This window comes from Octopus bimaculoides, chromosome 19 (genome assembly GCF_046866305.1).
Source record: "Octopus bimaculoides isolate indiv1 chromosome 19, ASM4686630v1, whole genome shotgun sequence".
NCBI classification, from domain to species: Eukaryota; Metazoa; Mollusca; class Cephalopoda; order Octopoda; family Octopodidae; genus Octopus; species Octopus bimaculoides.
The window spans coordinates 50,757,060-50,769,578 of record NC_142946.1 but is presented as its reverse complement, the minus strand read 5'-3'; the positions used below and the strand labels follow the sequence as shown (position 1 = coordinate 50,769,578).

Sequence of the window (12,519 nt, the reverse complement as noted above, 5' to 3'; positions counted from 1 at the left end):
GGATGCCCTTCCTAACGCCAAACACTCCGAGAGTGTAGTAGGTGCTTGTAAGTGCCACCGGCACGAGAGCCAATTGGGCAGTACTAGCAACGACCACGCTCAAAATGGTGTATTTTACGTGCCATCTGCACAGGAGCCAGTCCAGCGGCACTGGCAACGATCCCGCTCGAATGTCTTTACACTTGCCAGGAAGGCAACGCTGGGCACAGGTGCCATCACAATTTCGCTTTTGCTTGCCTAATGACAAAAATGTCCATCTTTAGTTAAGAAAAGAAGAGACAAGTAAATATGAGCATCTTCATCGTTCAAGTTTCAGTGATGTGAAGGAAATTAAGAAAGAAAATATATATAGGCGCAGGAGTGGCTGTGTGGTAAGTAGCTTGCTTACCAACCACATGGTTCCAGATTCAGTCCCACTGCGTGGCACCTTGGGCAAGTGTCTTCAACTATAGCCTCAGGCCAACCAAAGCCTTGTGAGTGGATTTGGTAGACGGAAACTGAAAGAAGCCTGTCGTATATATGTGTATGTGTGTGTTTGTCCCCCACAACATCGCTTGACAACCGATGCTGGTGTGTTTACGTCCCCGTAACTTAGCGGTTCAGCAAAAGAAACCGATAGAATAAGTACTAGGCTTCCAAAGAATAAGTCCTGGGATCGATTTGCTCGATTTAAAGGCGGTGCTCCAGCATGGCCGCAGTCAAATGACTGAAACAAGTAAAAGAGTAAAAAGTATATATAACAATAACATATTACAATAAATAAAGAAATAAACACAAACCAAGAGGATAAAACACGGCTTTAGTTAGATTGAAGTCAGTAAATGCTAATCATAGACAAATCAGATCATGGTTGGACTCACTCAAACACATTCACATATACACTCGCTCATTCACACTCAATGTTTTCAAGTTGAGCTTTGTTTTCCTTTTAAGTTTATTAATGAATTTTTTATATAATTTTTTTTTTTTAACTTTCTCAAGAAGAAACAAACAAAAAGAAAAAAAGCTCCAACTCAAATAGACGAAAAGGCAGTGTCATTTGGTGTTAGAAGTGATCGATGGTAAGGGATGAGAAATATTTGCACAAAACATTCCTTTAATGCTGATGAAAATTCTTCAAGAACCATGTGGTATTATGGTGCAAGAAAGTGTGGAAGTGAAGGTTGAGGAGGGTGGGAGATGTAGGTGTGTGTGTGTGTGTGTGTGTGTGTATATGAGTCGAGTTGTGTGTGAAGAGAAAAGTTATATGAAAAAATTATCTTCATTTAGTTCAAAGTGATATGACGTTTGATGAGGGGAAATAGAGATCACATGACACTTGCTATGCTTACACAGGGCTTTCTGCCAATTAATTTTTTTTTTTTTCGTATACAAAGTTGGCACAATTAAGTTGTAAAATACTGATTGATATTTTGCCGTTATATTTTCTTCAAAAATGATTTTTTTTATTAAAAAAAAAAAACAACAAAAATCAACAAAAAACAGCATAACTTTCTCTTCCCAATTTTTTTTTTTTTTCTTTTTATGTATTTTAAAAGGAAGTCATTTTTTTTCCTGAAGAAATTTTAGAGATTTAAAAATAATGTTACGATTTAGATTTTCAATTTGTTCATCTGAGCACAATGATTTTACGTTGGTACAATGCCTCAAAATTCGTATGGGAAGGAAGGAGAGAGAGGAAGAAAGAAAGAAAAAGAGAGGGATATTGAATCAACCCTCTGCCTTCAGTACTTGGCTGGTTCTTCTTTAACAACTCTAGAAGGGTGGATGAAAGGCAAAGTTAAACTTCATGAGAGATTTAAACTCACAAAGAGATGTAATTAGTTAACATAAATTACACGATACGCCATGGTGCTTCAGTTGAGCAAAGGATTTTCGCTTGGCACATGATTTAAATTTTTGAGAGAGTGGAGAATAAGTATGACAATGATTTGCATGGATCGACCCCAGTATGTTAGTGGCACAAGAGGGGGAAAAGGGAGCTGAACCTTTGAAATTTGGACTCTTAATAGCAGACAGGTGGCAGGGGGAAAAATAGGGGTAAGGTAGATGCATATTTTGAGCAAATAATAAAGAATTGAGCAATCATTTAGTAATGTGTCTGTAAGTCACCTGCTTTGGAAAAATACATCACATGTGAAAGAGCCAGTGGCAAGAGACATGTCTTGGAGTCCGCTACAGGATAATCCTGACAAGGTAGGTAAGTGAGACTTGAGGATTAAATGGCAAAGGGATTAGGAAAGAGAAAACAAAAAATAAAGGGGTGATTAGAGTTGGTTTGTTAGGTATAAACGAATAAAACAAATTAAGTTTCAGATCCTTCATTCCATTTTTTTTTTTTCGTTAATTAAGCTCTTAGAGAAGAAAAAAATTTATGACATGATTCACAGATCAGTAAGTTCTGAGTATGTGTGTGTGTGTGGTGTAAAGGGTTGGAGAGAGGGCAGGAGATTCTGTGTCCTAGTCCACCAGTTAGCTGCAAAGGAATTAAATGGAGAAGAAGCAGTAGTAGTTATAGGAAGAGGATTTCCAGACAATGTCGCTTGCAGGAGAGCAGGGATACAAGGAATTTGGTTTGCAGCAATCATCTTCAAAGATATTTCAGGCAGTGGTAGTAGTAGTAATAATAAAAAATAACAGCAGTAGTAGTAATACGAAGGTGCGTTAATAGAAACTAAAAGTAGAAATAATAAAAGAATATATATATATTTATATATATATATATATATATATATATATAACAGACTGCTAATATTACTAGTAGTACTAGAATCTATACATGCTGTTTTTGTGTGCCAAACTGTTGACTGATGCTTTGCACAAACTTCAGTCAACAGTTAACCTTCATTAATCTATAGGATTTCCTTTTTCCCGAAGTTATATTTCAGAAATATTTTACAAGTTACTCTTTCATTTTGTGTGTGTGTGCAAAGTAATTAAAGAGAAGATTCAAAAATGTAATGAATCAGATTTAGAGAAATAATGTTTTCCTATGATATAGAAATATAGCTAATACAAAGAAACACTTAAAAATTAAACCAAAGCCAGAAATCGGAATATATATAATATATATATATATATATATATATATATACATATATATATACACACACACACACACACACACACACACACATACACACATTTGCTATATGGCTTTGATATGTTAACCATTGCAAGAGCATTACTAACAGAAGTTGTAGTTGGAAGAATTCCAATATAACCAATACTAAACTAACAGATTTTAGCACAGTATATTTTCAAATTTAAGATATTAGAGAAGAGAGTGAACAGTGGGTGTGTTAAAGGGTTAAACAGATTTTGTTAAGATGTTTATTTATTGTTTATTTAAATAAATTTAATTTTTAATTTAATAACTGTTAAAGTGCATAGCATGAACTAGAAAATAATACAAATGAGTTAAAATTTAAAGTTAGTGAACAGGATTATTCAGGTTACATCTCACTATTCCTTTTTGCTTTCTTTGATTACAAGGTTTAATTTGTCCAAATTCCTAACATTTCTGCAAAAGCAATATTAACAGTGAAGATTAGAAACTACACGCTTGTATAAAGTTTTCTCAGCTTTCAACAGTGTGTGTGTTTGTATTTATTACAAAATCTGCAACCAAGTCTAAGACAATTTTCTATTAGACTCACAGCTACGGATGAGGTGTGCTAACACTCAAGCTTCTCAGTTCTAGATTCTTGCTGGCTAAACCATGTTCCTATGAACCAATCATCCTACAGGAATGAATAAATGCATCACCATTTAACATCTCTTTTCCATGCTTGCATGGGTTGGATGAAATTTACTGAGGCAAATTTTCCTACAGTCAAATACCCTTGCTGTTACCAAGTAACGTAATATTTCCTCATGGCCAAACACGTTTTTGCTGGATATTGGAAATGAATGACATTCGTTTACAACAATTATGCAATGTCAAGACAAGACACAAACATTGTATACACACACACAAATGAGTCTTTCAGTTCCCATCTACCAAATCCACTCAAGGATTTGGTTAGTCCACAGCTATAGTAGATAATACTTGCCTCAGGTGCTGTGCAGTTGGAATGAACCTGAAACCATGTGGTCAGGAAGCAACCTTGTTAACCACAGAGCCATCTCTGTGCACATGTGTGTGTGTGTGCATGCATGGACATGCTAATGTGATTAAGTGCATTTCCCAGTTGGTTCAGTCCCAACCCTGTGTGGCACCTCGAAGCAGTATCTGCTATAGCCCTTGGTCAACCAAAACCTTTTAAGTGGATTTGGTAGATGGAAACTGAAAGAAGCCTGTCATGCGTGTGTGTGCCAATTTTCATTTGCACTGAGCTACAAGCTGTGACAGTTTTGTCATTTAACCTGTCAACAGATCATCTTGGCTTTGCACCTTCGAAGGTGTGCAAGGCCAAATAGAAAAAGACACCCTAAATATCCAAAGGCCTCTACAATATACTCATCCAACTCATGCAAAACTGGATGTTAATAATGGACTTATATAAATAAACACACATACACACACACACTCTACAATCACATCCAGCAACAGATGGTCTGGCACCTCCTTTAATCCGTATAAATTACAAAGGAGAATTTCGGATTCTCATGGCTGCCAATCTAGTTCATTGCACAACCACAGGTGGAATTACGTGTACCATATGTTTACATGCATCGTTTACACTACACTTGTTAGTGGCAACACTGAAATTCTAAGAGCGGCTCTGCTTTATTAAGCTTTAAAAAAAGTTACCCTTAGCTATGGCTACTACAGGTAGGAGAAGACAGTGGCACTGGTATGTAAAAAAAAAAAAAAAAAAAAAAAAAAAAAGGAACCATGGTGCTACCGTATGTGAGGTGTGATATTGTTTCATCTACTGTTTATGATAGTGGAAGTAAAAGGGACGAGATATTAAAGTTTATGCAAACAGATGCCTCACTTGCAATATCCAAAATATAAGATGAAATGATCAACTTGAAATGGGCAGTAATTCTAATGACCCTCACTGTCAAGACTTTTCTGATCAAATCCTAAAATTTACCAACTTGGGAGCAATAATGCCGTAGCATTCTTTTTAAGTACAGCAATTAAGAAATATACAAATGTAATGCACAATTACCTGTATTTCATCTAACTATATTTAATACTGTTTTCATTCAATCTAAGTTTCCTGGCAGGTCATGGCATTTTAGATGTACGGATGCTGCACAACTAACCAGCACTCTGGTTATGATGAGGAATATTCTAGTTGATCTGACCAATGGAATAACCTACTCATGTAATCGTGGGTGAGCACTTAACAGATATGCATACTGTTGATGTAGTTCTGAGATTCAGCATGACACAGAACTCATTTTTACAGGCTGAGCGAACTGGAGCAATGTGAAATAAAGTGTCTTGCTCAAGGACACAACACTCCACTGGGAATCAACATCAAGGCGTTACAATCAAGAGCCAAATACCCTTGTGCCTTCATTGATACTGTACAATTTGGTATGTTAGAGGTGTGTTGAGGAATTTTTATTATGTGACCACAGATGGTCTGGCAAAATGGTTAATGTGTCAAGGCTCGGGAACCAAGGATACAAGGGAAGGGATGGAAAAAAAAAATATATTAGTGGTGTACCTGTAGTTTCAACCTGCAGGCTTTGGCCATGCTGGGGACACCATCATACATTTTGAGATTATAGATTTAAAAATCTAAACCTGAAAGTATTTATGAAGGACATAAATTTACTGAATCTACAAAGTTTGATACTTAAATGGAGAGATACCCAGGCAGCAAAAAAGACAAAAAATTCTTTAAATTAAATAAAGTTAATTTCCAAAATGAATCTAAGAGAAAAAAAAATTGTCAAATGCATTGACCTTATAAGGATATAGAAAAAGCAAGCTGTCACTTTAGCATTCACTGCTCTATCATGATTTTATATCAATATATTCGTTTGCTTTTTTCAGTCATTTGACTGCAGCCATGCTGGAGCACTGCCTTAAAGGGTTTTAGATGAAGAAACCAACCCCAGGACTTATTTTATCAGTCTCTTTTGCTGAACCTCTAGGTTATGGGGACAAAGACACCAGAGTCAGTTGTCAAGAGACAGGTGTACTGGTGCAGGGGAGAGAAACGCACACACACAAACCTATACGGACTTCTTTCAGTTTCTGTCTATCAAATTTACTCGCAAAGGTTTGGTTGGCCTGAGGCTATAGAAGACACTTGCCCAAGGTGCCATGCAGTGGGACTGAAACTGGAAGCATGTGGTTGGGAAGCAAGCTTCTTACCACACAGCCACACCAGATAAGATTAAAAAAAAAACAGGATTTGCTATTATAATTTTAAATCCTGTATTGAGGATTTTTATCAGGTATCAAAATATCCCTGAGATCCTTTGCAATTTACTGTACAACATGCAACCCAGACACCATTACAGCAGTGTAATTTGAAAATGACACTAAGGTTATGAAACATCAGCATAATGGATTTAGGAGCCTTCTTGTTCCAAGCCAAACATAAAACACCAATGTGGAAATATATACATCTATATCATATATATCTAAATCTATATACATCTAAATCTACATATATACACATCTTATCTCAGCAGTGACCACATAAGAGCTATTTTGAAAATTTCTTGTTTAATAAATAATGTAAAATTGAAAATATGAACGGGCAAGGGCTAAGGAAACGGGGAAATGCTGACAAGAACTGTAAGTCTCTGTAAAGAAAAATTAAACTGAAATTCTGAACTTGTTACTACCAAAATTATTATTATTAGGTAAGGGAGAGAAAGATAATCATAAAAAAAGCATGTGAGCGTGTAGGGAAGCCAAAAAGAGAAAAGAAAAACATTAAATAGGAAAATATAAAAATGTAAAAAAAAAAAAATGTAAAAAAAGCATTAGTAAGTGTTAGTAAAGAAAAGTGTAGAAGAAATCAAGTTGGCTAGCAACACCAGTTTATTTTTCACTAAAAAGAAGATACAAAATATGGAAAATGGTAAACTCTAAAATGTCAGCCCATAGCCAGACATTATTTCCAGTGCCTTAATTGTTTTTTTTTTCATACTGGTCTTTGCATTAAAAAAAAAAAAAACTTTGGGTTTTTTTTTCTTTTCAACTTTACTACCAATAATACCGTTATTATTATTATTATTATCTTATATATCCTTGTTTATTCACCAAATATGACTTGACAGGGCTTAACATCAGAATTAGTAAGAAGTGAGATGAGATTCAAGTCAAATCTATTAGAATTTTTTTTTTTGAAAGGGAAAATAAAATTAAAAAAATGAAAAAAAAGTTAGTTGGCTGCAATGATTGATATTATTATTATTAATATTATTATTATTATTATTAATATTATTATTATTATGCTCCTTCTTAGAGATATGAAAATAACAGCACAAGTATAGTTTCTTTTCAGCAAGGTAACAAAAATATGCTTCTTATTAAAATATGCAAAGCTCTAGTCAGCTTTTTTTAGGGGGGGCCGGATTTAGTACATGCAGTTATAAGGCACAATTAAAAAAAGAGCATATCTTGCCAGTGACATTTGGGAGATTCTCATGCCACTAAGATAATCACCCAAGAGTTAGATTATATATATATATATATATATTATATATGTATATATATATAATGTCAGGTGACAGGACTTTCCTGTAAGATGTCTCCACAGTTCAACTTTTTCTTTATTATTTAAATCCATGTATTTTTAAAACTCCTTTAAATATATATTTTATAAATAGACTTTTCAAAACTGATATTTACCTTTTCTTTTTTGTATTTTTTGTTTGTTTTCAGGTGATTACATTAACATGAAAAATTATGCAGAAGAAAAAAAAATTCTGAAAAAAAAAAAAAAAAAAATCCTTTTTTTTTTTAAAGTCCAGAGAGCCAAAATATCCCATAATCCTTAAGTGCAACCCATTTGGAAATGAATTAAAATAATTTGATAATGTAAAATAAAATTATAAAAAAAAAAGAAATCCGGTTACAGGACAATCACACAAAACTATGAAAGTGAACAAAAGTAAAATAAAAATTTTAAAAAAAACACTAGAAAAAATATTTTTTCGGTGGGATTATTTTCTTTTTCTAAGTTAGGTCTATTTTTTTTTCTGTAATAATTTTGCTTAAAAACCCCAGGAAACCCCTTAAGGGTATATACAAACTCCCCCATTTTCAGAAGGTTCCATAGAAATTGCAATAACTCCATCCAAACAAAAAGTAGCAATTACAATTTCATTTGGATGGAGAAAGCCCTAAAATCTAAAAAAATCCTTCTGAAAGAGTTGCCAATGCAGTGGACTAGACTCAATCTAGGGAACAAACACCATTTTGTAGACAGGACAATAGTAATAAAAATGAAAGGCATTACTAGAACTGTAGCAGTATGTGGGTGGGTGGGCGGGTGGGATCTACAAACCAACCTAAGAATTTTTGAAGGTGACAAAGAGACCTTGTCAGTCACCTGAAGTGTCTTTTTTTTTTTCTTTTTGAACAAATATATTTTCAGCACCATTATCCCCCCCCCCAGCCCCCATCTCATTAAAGAAAAAAAAAAAAAAGAGAAATCAAGAAAACACGAAATGAAGTTAGCAAATTTGGTTTTCTTATTACTTTAACTTAGCACCCTTTTTTAACACCGATTTGACTATATACATACATATATATATGCATGAGTGCGTAGACATGCACTAAGTTCAGAAGAGACGATTTCGAAAATATTGCCTGTACAGTAGTGTTTCCTTGTTGATATGTTTAAAACAGTTTCAGAGAAACAAAAAGTTTAAAATGATCATTAAATTTCAAAATGATAATTCTAATTGGGCACTAGGCCAGCAATTTTGATGGGGGAAGAGGTTAGTTGATACTGTCAACCTACCCCAGTAAATGACTGGTACTTTATTTTATCAACCCCAGAAAGGATGATAGGCAAAGTTAACCAGAGAAGGGGGAAGTTCTAATGCACCACCTGCAGTAATAATAATAATAATATATTGAACAGAGGGGAAATTAGCTTTCTGTTGACAACTCCTTCCTTGCACAAAAATGGGAAAGAAAAGGAAGGGGAAAGAAGATACATCACATCAACTAGCCTCAACAGTAAAAACAAATTTACAAGTTGTGAGAAATAATGCTTAAGTACTTACAAATACCACCATGATAATTACTTGAGAGTGGGGAAGACAAAACAAAGAAAATGAAAACCATAGCTTGCTATAACATCTACCAGAAACTTTCAAGGATATTCAGACAGAAGATACAAAAGAAAAATTGCTTTAGAAATATGTATGGATAAATCTAAGTTTTGTTCATTGCCTTGGATATCTTATAAAGTGATTAAACAGAGATATATATATATATATATATATATATATAGAGAGAGAGAGAGAGATATAGAGAGAGAGAGAGAAAAAGAGAGAGTGTATGTGTGTGCATGAGCATATGCGTTTTCAAATTTAAAATGAGAAACAGTAGCTGACAGGTTGCCAATGTAGACACATGAACATGTGAGTTTTGTAAATGCCACAAGAAAAAATTCTGACCATTTCCTTGACCTTGCCATAATGAGTCTACACAGAACATCACACATTAGACCCTAATGAAGCAGCAATTACAGATACAGAATGTGAAAGACTGTAGTGATGGGCAGAAAGCAAGAGAGTAACCAGGGGGAACATTCTATTAAGTCCAAGTGTTACTGTTAGCAATAACAAAAGATGTAGCGCAGCAAGTAGAATCCTAAATTTTCTACATCCTATGTTAGCAATTTCAAGAGGTAGAAAAGGGGAAGGCAATTTTTAATTACCAAGAAGAAACTGAACAAAACTTACACAGATCCACCATAAAGAGAATTAAAACTAATTCAACTAATTCCATACCCTTCAGAAGAGGGGCCAATGGTGGTGGAAAAGAGAATATAGATAGAAAGTGGCGGAAGGATAGGAGATACTCTTGAAGCTCTCAGAGAATAATATGCTTTTAGTTCTTTCCCCATTTTCTTTTCTTCCGTAAACTCAGACACACTAACTTCCATTTCACTTGTGAAGTATTAATTGAAGTTAATAAAAACCAAAATTCAATAAGACAAATTTGCCAGTTAATAAAACCAAAGCATTTTTTTTTTAGTTAATATAAACAGACATTTCTTTTTCTCGTCTCCTTTTTCTTTTCTTTTTAGTAAAAGTAAAAAAAAAAAAAAAAGTTCAGAATTCAAAATAGGCACTTTTTACTACTGCAAAAATCTCCTGCTGCATATTTGTAAATATTCTTTCAGTCCAGACAGAATGTAATAAAAAAAAAAAGATTTTTTTTTTTAATATCTGCACATATACACATGCACGCACACACACACACAAATATATGTATATATTTGTGAAGGAGACAAACTAAAAATTAAAAAAAAAACTCACTTTAAGATGAAAATCCTTGAAATGGAGAGAAAAAATTTTTTTTTTTTTTTTTTAAAAAGAAAAGGATTTGAAAATTCACTTTTTTCTTCTAAAAATAAAGATATTGAATCCAATGTCTTCGTCTGCATTGGCTGTGGTTTTTTTTCCTCTTTTGGTTTTTTTTTTTTTTTAAATACCCCAAAGGCATTTTTTAAAGTTTTCGTTATGTTTCAACTAAACTGTTGTTCCTTTTCTGTTGGTTCTCTTATCTCTGCTTTCTCCATTGACAACTGCTGTGCTTGGTGTAGATGATGAAGATGGTTGTAGAAGTAGTAGTAGTGGTGGTGGTGGTGGTGGTAGTTATGCCATTTTGGCCACAAGACAGCTGGCAGTAATACTGACAAGGATGGAGTGGAAATGGACAGCTGTAGATAAATTGATGCCAGTAGTAATAGTAGTAGTAGTAGTAGTAGCAGCAGTAGTAGTAGTAGTAGTGGTGGTGGAAGTAGTAGTGGTGGTGGTAATAGTAGAAGTGGTAGTCATGGTGCACTGCGAGGTGGAGTAGTAGTAGTAGTAGTAATAATAGAAGTTTTTTTTTATATATATAAATATTTTTTTTTGTTTTTTTTAGAAAAATTTTTTGCTTTTTGCTTGTCGGCCGCAACACGCCCCACCTGCGCCTTCTGTAACATCCCACCCGGCAATGTTGAAGTCTACAACACGAACAGGGGGTTCAGGGCTTTGTGACCAGGATGATAGGGTTAGTTGCCAGCTAGGTTAAAAAAAGGTGGAAAAAAAAAAAAAAAGAAAAGAAAAAAAAAGACAAATGTTAGTCATTTTGAAACAAAACCGCATTACGATTATTAAGAGAAACATTTCAGAGTTGCATTTTTAAATTGATTTTTTTTTTTTTAGACATTACTGAACCTTTTGAGAATCAAAAGTGTGCTAGTTATATTATTATTCATGCCTGGATTAAGAAGCACATGCTAAAAATTAAAGATTAAAAAAATTATGTATTAAAAAAAAGTGGGGGAGGGGCAGGAGGAAAAGCTTTGGGTAGGGGAAATTTTTTTTTCTTTCTCCAACCTAACCTTCTTTACTTGGGCATTAGAAATGGAGTTATCTCATGGCATTAAAGCAGAGATAAACCTACCCATGGCTAGATAATTAAGATGTCGCTCCCATTCCCTTTCACACTGCACAAGATAGCTTCAGCAAAAATTTTGTTATCTAGTTAGGAGCTGTAATGTCAAATGCCAACCAAGTTCAACATTCACTCTACACCACAAGACCCTGCCTGCAAATGGTACGGTTAGTCTAGGCATGACATTTCCCATTTAAGTTTTTCTGAAAGGATTTCAAAATCAAGAAATCAAAATAGCTGGTCAAGTCTTAAACAAGGTGCTAGCCCTGCTTATAAAGCAAACCAAGCGTTAAACTTTGTACAATGCTTTTCATGCTTGACACCGATTCCCTGTCAACTGTTGAGTTTTAAATGTACAAAAGAAAAGAAAAAGTACTCTTGCTGTGCATTTTCCAGGTTATTTCTTGGCAGCACAAAGCATAATTGCAGCTCATTTTTGTTTATAAAATCACTAGTTTAACCCTTTAGCATTTAAGCTGGCCATATCCAGCCAAAATATTTCACTGGTTTTATTCTCTAAGTGGCCAGATACAACCTTTTACACTAAACCTATAATACCAGTCTATAATCAAAATCTCAAAGCTAAAGATGATGAATCATAAATTCAAAACAATGTGAATAAATAAGCATTACAATTCAACAGTAATCTGAATGCTAAGGGGGCAATTAAAACAATTTATTGCTGGACTTCATATTTATGAAATCTATGGCAATATCATGTGCAATTTCATGATATTCAATTTACAATGTCTGCAGCTACATAAAAGCTAGCACTTTAAATTAAAAGATGAAATTTAGTACATTTTACACCACCTGATTGGATTAAGGGCGCAGCCTTTGCAGCAATAAACTGGCATGGATTTATTTACACTAAATTAGAAATACACTAGTTTATACAACAGCGTTTCACTTCAATATATATTTACTGGAATGTATTTTAACTCCAGAAGATGGAATTGCAGAGTCAA

General features: G+C 34.1%; 1 protein-coding gene across 19 annotated transcripts in view; it reads right to left on the bottom strand.

The window, feature by feature from the left end:
• Positions 1-780: 780 nt before the first annotated feature.
• The window catches only part of LOC106884116 (KH domain-containing RNA-binding protein qki.L), an 87,444-nt gene continuing 75,705 nt past the window's right edge, over positions 781-12,519 (bottom strand). For all 19 annotated transcript variants that reach the window (XM_089337669.1, XM_089337664.1, XM_089337665.1 and 16 more), the window contains one exon: positions 781-11,176. The gene's annotated coding sequence lies outside the window, so the exon portion shown is untranslated. The remainder of the gene's footprint in view (positions 11,177-12,519) is intronic.